The sequence below is a fragment of the Dipodomys merriami genome, unplaced genomic scaffold (genome assembly GCF_024711535.1).
Source record: "Dipodomys merriami isolate MVZ:Mamm:240054 unplaced genomic scaffold, mDipMer1.0.p SCAF_85, whole genome shotgun sequence".
Lineage (NCBI taxonomy): Eukaryota > Metazoa > Chordata > Mammalia > Rodentia > Heteromyidae > Dipodomys > Dipodomys merriami.
Genome location: NW_027206457.1, coordinates 1,090,100 through 1,096,494, shown reverse-complemented (window position 1 = coordinate 1,096,494; position 6,395 = coordinate 1,090,100).

The following is a 6,395-nucleotide window of genomic DNA, read 5'->3' as shown; positions in this document are numbered from 1 at the left end:
TTGGTGAATTTCTCTCCAAGTATTCCAAACTGCTCAGCCTATAAAGCAGTAACCTTCCTTAAGATTGAAAACACAAAAACTCCAGCACCTACCTCCTACTCATCAAAACAAGCTAGAATATTTCCTGAAAGAGTTTTCTAAGCACAGATTCCCTAAACTTCCATACAAGTAGCCCTTTCTTTCTTTCTTTTTCTCTTTCTTTCTCTCTCCCTTTCCTTCCTTTCTTCCTTCCTTTCTTCCTTCCTTTCTTCCTTCCTTTCTTCCTTTCTTTCTTCCTTCCTTCCTTCCTTTCTTTCTTCCTTCCTTTCTTTCTTTCTTTCTTTCTTTCTTTCTTTCTTTCTTTCTTTCTTTCTTTCTTTCTTTCTTTCTTTCTTTCTTTCTTTCTCTTTCTTTTTGGTCATGGGGCTTGAACTCTGGGCTTGGGTGCTATCCCTTAGCTCTTCAGCTCAAGGAGAATGCTCTACCACTTGAGCCACAGCGCCACTTCCAGTTTTCGAGTGGTTTATTGGAGATACTAGTCTCACGGACTTTCCTGCCCAGGCTAGCTTTGAAGCATGATCCTCAGATCTCAGCCTCCTGAGTAGCTAGGATTACAGGAGTGAGCCACCGGCGCCCGGCATTTCGTGATGGTTCCTGGGGCTTGAACTCAGGGCCTGGGCTTTTTTTTTGCTCAAGGCTAGGGTCTCACTTAGTGCCCCAGCTCCGTGTCTGTTTTTTGGGGGGTAGTTAATTGGAGGCTTTCCTGCCACAAGAGCTGGTTTCCATCCTCAGTCCTCAGATCTCAGCCTACTAAATAGCTAAGATTACAGGCATCAGTGCCCAGTGCCCAGCACAAGTAGCCACTGCTAATTAAATGGGTATCACACCCAAATAGGACATTCTAAGCAAGGCCTTGATTGTATAATCAGTATTTTCAGTTATATTTGGTAAAATAATGATAGATTCTTGTTGAAATTAGGCAAATAATTATATTTCCTGGACAGTAGGAAACACAGTAAGCACTTACTTACAGAGAATACCTACAAGAATAAGATACTATATTTAAATAAATAATTTCAGCTTTCCAAAGGAGAGTCTACTAAATAGCTCTAGGACTACAGATAGCTTGATTTTTTAAAAAGGGAAAAATTCAAGAAATTAAAACAACAATAAAATAAGTAATATTCTGAATAAATAACCTCCATAAATGTCATGGAGGGAAAAGAAGCAAGATGACTCATGGGCCATGTTCCCTCTTTTAATATCAACCCACTTTCTTAAGAACTAACCTGATTCCAAGATAACTACATTAATCTCTTTTTTCCCTCCTGTGATTCTTTCCACTGGTTCATGTTCTCGCCTCTTTGTTACTCACCATGATGCATGAAGTTTTATTTAAAAGCAACACAGAATGAATTGACTCATGGTCTATACTTACAGAATACCCTTACTTGACATTTTGGGTGCATTCTCAGTCTATACTGGTTAACTTTTATTTTTGCTTTATTATTTAGGCTCTCTGTCTCAGTCTCTGTCTCTGTCTCTGTCTCTCTACCTCTCTGTCTCTGACTTTCTCTTTCTCACATGCATGCACGTGCATGTGCACCCATATACACACACAGCCCTATGTGTCATGGTTATTGCATAGTAGTTCAAGATTTTTCCCTTTATAAAATTCATTTACTTCTAATTAACCATCAAAAACTAGAACTGGAGACATAGCTGCTAAAAACCTGGCCATAGTGACATATGTCATTGGGAGTTGGGCCTCATGGAAGGGCAGATCCAAAACGGAGATCTTGGCTCCTTCCTGTCCCTCTTTTTGTTTCTCATTCACTATGAGGTTAGCAATTTCTCCTCCACATTCTCCTGCCATGGTGTACTGCCTCACCAAATCCCCAAAAGCAATGGGGCCAAGCAATGATAGACTAAAATCTCTGAAACCATTAACACAAAAAAACCTTCCCTTCTTTAAGTTGATTTACTTCAGGCATTTTGTCACAGCAGCGGAAAGCTATTATCTGATTTTTGTCAGTCAGAGGTAATGGAAATGGGATAAATCATTGTCTTTAAATACAAAGATATTATATTTCTTGCTTGCCACAGAAACAAGTAAATTTCCTTCTTACTTCTTGTTCTTGTTCATTTCCAGTGGATGAGTAGTAAATTTGCATAATTTTGTGTTGCCTCTGTATCCATATTTTTTTTTTGTCAGTCGTGGGCCTGAACTCTGGGCCTGGGCGCTGTCCCTCAGCTCTTTAGCTCAAGGCTGGTGCTCTACCACTTGAGCCACAGCGCCACTTTCGGCTTTTTCTACTTATGTGGTGCTGAGGAATCTAACCCAGGGCTTCATACATGCAAGGCAAGCACTCTATCACTGAGCCACTTTCCCAGCCCTGTATCCATATTTTTGAATGTAAGTTCAACTCTCTCATTCTAAAAAAGTGTCTTAGTCACTCTTGACAGAGTTCTGAGTTCAACACTGCTCTCCAGTTCCTCATGTGGTCTATCTAGGTATCTCCTTATATGATCACTCTCTAGTGACCTATGAGATGGTTAAAATCAGCCTCCTTCACTGGCCCCTTGGGCCCTCACACCCTGCATTGGCTGCATGCATGACTCCCATGCCCACTTCTCACTCAAAGCATGAGGAATTCATACCTGCTTGCTTAAAATATACCAAGTAGATTTCTCCACTGAAAGCCTAGTTGGATCAATCCAATAATCAACATAGGTTTTGGCCTACAGGTAACTCTCTGTATGTCTACTGATCTCTTATGCATCTCTTCTTTGGGCGGTGACCTGAATGACCTCCTTATTTCTCCCTGGGCCTACCTCCCCATACTACTCCATGGGGCCCAGCTTTCCAGCTTATCAAGGTGTAAGAGTCACATCCAAGCTTGTAATTTGTGTACAGTTGTGGTTTTGTTACTATTGCTCTGACTATAATGTAACATATTTAATTACAAGTATAATCAAAGCAATTTTCTTCCATTTCATAGTAAAAAATGATGGATAATTAATGAAAAACTCTGAATGTTGATATTCAACCATTATTTGTATTTCTTATTCAGCTTCCTTAAGTCGCAAAATATATAGCATCTCTCTTGCACATAAAAACAAAAGTGGTGTGGGTGCTGCTGGTTCATGCTTGCAATTCTAGCTACTCAGAAGGCTAAGATCTGTGGATCATGGTTCAAAGCCAGCATAGGTGGGAAAGTTTGTGAGACTCTTCTCTCCAAATAAACATCCAAAATGCTGGAAGTAGAGCTATGGATCAGGAAGTAGAGCATTAGCCTTGAGCAAAAAAGCTCAGGGACAGCACATAGGCCCTAGTTCAAACCCCAGAACAGCTCCTTGCCCCCCACAAAAAAGGAGAACACCAATTTACATATTTGAAATTTAGAAAGCAGCTTTATTGAGGTATAATGCATGCATCAAACCAGTTACCCGCTCACTCAAGCAGAATAATCCTATGGTTTTAGTACGTTTGCAGGGTTTTTTGTACAACTATTTCTACATGAACTTTAGACCATTGTTTATCATCTGCTAAAGAAACTCCAGAAAGATTAGTGGGTGTTATTTTTTATTTTTTTTCCCCACGATTGGGACTTGAATTCACTATCTGATGTTTGCTTTCACACATTGGCTGGTGCTCAATTATTTGAGTCATGACTTCAAACCAATGGTCATTCTTTATCTTTCATTTCCCTCAGCCATCCTCTCCCACATGTGGCCCAGGGAGTCACTTACCTATTTTCTGTCTCTGTATATTTGCCTGTTCTGGGTAAATATATTTTAAAATGATTTCTGTTAACTCTAGTTGTATATCCTTTAGCCAACTAAGCTTTCTCTATCCTTCTGTCCCCTAAGCATTAAAGGTTTGGGTAATTACCAATGCATCTGTTTCTGCAAGATGACTTTTTAGAATTCTGTGCATCAATGAGAACATACCATATCTTTCTGTGTCTGGCTTAATGTTTGTCTTACCTCAGTTAGTAAGATGAACTCCAGGTTTAGACATGCTGGTGAGAATGGGAGAATTTGTTCATTTTTATAGTTGAAAAGTATTCAAAGAATATGTTACATTACATTATATATATGATGGGTTACATAGTTTCATATATAAAATATGTGTATATGCACCACCATTTTCCTTAGGTATATATCTGTTGTTAGACATTTAGATTAGTTATATATTTGTTATGGAGTACTACAATGAGAATATGAAATTGCACAATGAAAATTATTGGCATACAAATATCTCTTCATACTGACTCCATTGGATATACCCAGTAGTCGGATTACTGAATCATATGTTTGTTTTTATAATTGTGAAGAACCTCCATACTGTCTTTCATCACAGCTGTACTAAATTCCATTCCCACAAAGAGTGAGCAGGGTTCTGTTTCCCCAACATCCTCACAAGCATTTGCAATCTTTTATCATATTTATTTATTTATTTATTGTGAAAATAATGTACAGAGGAGTCACAATTACATGGGCAAGATAATGAGTACATTTCTTATCAAGCACTGTTGCCTCCCCTTTGTTTCCCCTTCCCATCCCTTCCCATCTCCCCCCATCCCTCCCATACCCCCATACCCTCCCAAACACCCCCCTCCTGCCAAAGTTGTAAAGTTCGTTTTTCGACATAACGATTTGTACATCTCATTGTTACAATGGGTCCACCGTATCCCTATTTAAACAATTTGTTTTTTTTCCCTTCCCCTCCACAAATTATACCCGCATCAAATACAGTGAAAGCAGGGGTTATACTGGGGGGAGGGACATACAAAGCAACAAACAAATCATCTTATAAATATGTTAGAAACAATCACATGAAAGAAAAAAAACATTTGAATACTTATCTTGGGATTCATTCACCTAACATCAACTTATCTGACCTCTTCTGCTTGTCTCAGACATATACTAGTTATTACAAATAAGGGAAAGCATGGGGCCTATGTTTCTTTGGGCCTGGCTTACTTCACTCAATTCCAAGTCTTTCCATTTCCTAACAAATGGGGCAATGCAATTCTTTCTGATGGAGGCAAAGAATTCCATCAGCAATCCCACTTTTGGGCATTTACCCAAATGATCACAAACAAGACCATACTAAAGCTACCAGCACAACTATGTTTGCAGTATTATTTACCATAGCTAAGGTATGGAACCAACCCAGATGCCCCTCAGTAGATGAATGGATCTTTTATCATTTTTATAGCAATCATTCTACCAGGGTGGTCAATAAGACCATGCTAAATCTGTGAAGAAAAAATTAAAGTGACTTAAAATACTTAAAATATTCTATTACAAATGATGGAAACCACGGAACCCATGTTTCTTTGCATTTGGCTTACATCCCTAAATATAATTTTTTTCCCAAGTCTTTTCATTTCCTTACTAATGAGGCAATGACATTTTTTCTTACGGAAGCATAGAATTTCATTGTGTACACATACCACATTTAGCATATGTCTAGGATAGTCCTAGCAGAGGATTACCGTAGTTCACTAGCTATGTACATATGACCATATAAAATGATGCTAATCGAAATGCACTCCAAGATATGGAAATGAGATTTAAAAAATATAGTGTGTGAAATTTCCTTCCTTCCTTCCTTCCTTCCTTCCTTCCTTCCTTCCTTCCTTCCTTCCTTCCTTCCTTCTTCTTTCTTTCTTCCTTTCTTTCTTTCTTTCTTTCTTTCTTTCTTTCTTTCTTTCTTTCTTTCTTTCTTTCTTTCTTTCTTTCTTTCTCCTTTGGTTTATCCCCTGCTGTCTCTGTGTCTTGTATATATATATTTTATCCGATTTGGGGAAGAGAAGGGAAGAGGGATGACGAAAAGGTGAGACAAAGGACAAAGTATGAACCAAGGTAATGGTGATACTCACAAGACACTATGAACTTTATAACTTGGGGGATGGGAGTCAGGGGGGAAGGAAAGTGGGAAAAATGAGGGGGGGTAAGAAATGTACTCATTACCTTACTTATGTAACTGTAACCCCTCTGTACATCACCTTTACAATAAAATAAAATAAAATAAATGTTCTAGTACCAATTACTAACTGGGAACAGAAAAACATAGACACCATAATTAAGCAATTCCATGAGTTTCTCTTTTTTAATTTTAATTTTTGCTTAAAGTTGGTTAAAAATCTAAAGATTGACATTATCTAGCTCTAGAAGAGTAGGCAACTGAACCTGATAGGCTTTGTCTATTTAAATTACATATTATATATAATGGGACTATCTAACACACATATAATAAAGCTATCTAATTTGTCCCCACTTAGGTGAGATATTCAACCCACTGAGACAATATTTTGCTATTCACCTTTTGCCCATTTCTTCCCTGAACAAATAGTAATTCTGGATAACCATCTAATATGAAAATAATTTGGAATTGGGGCTGT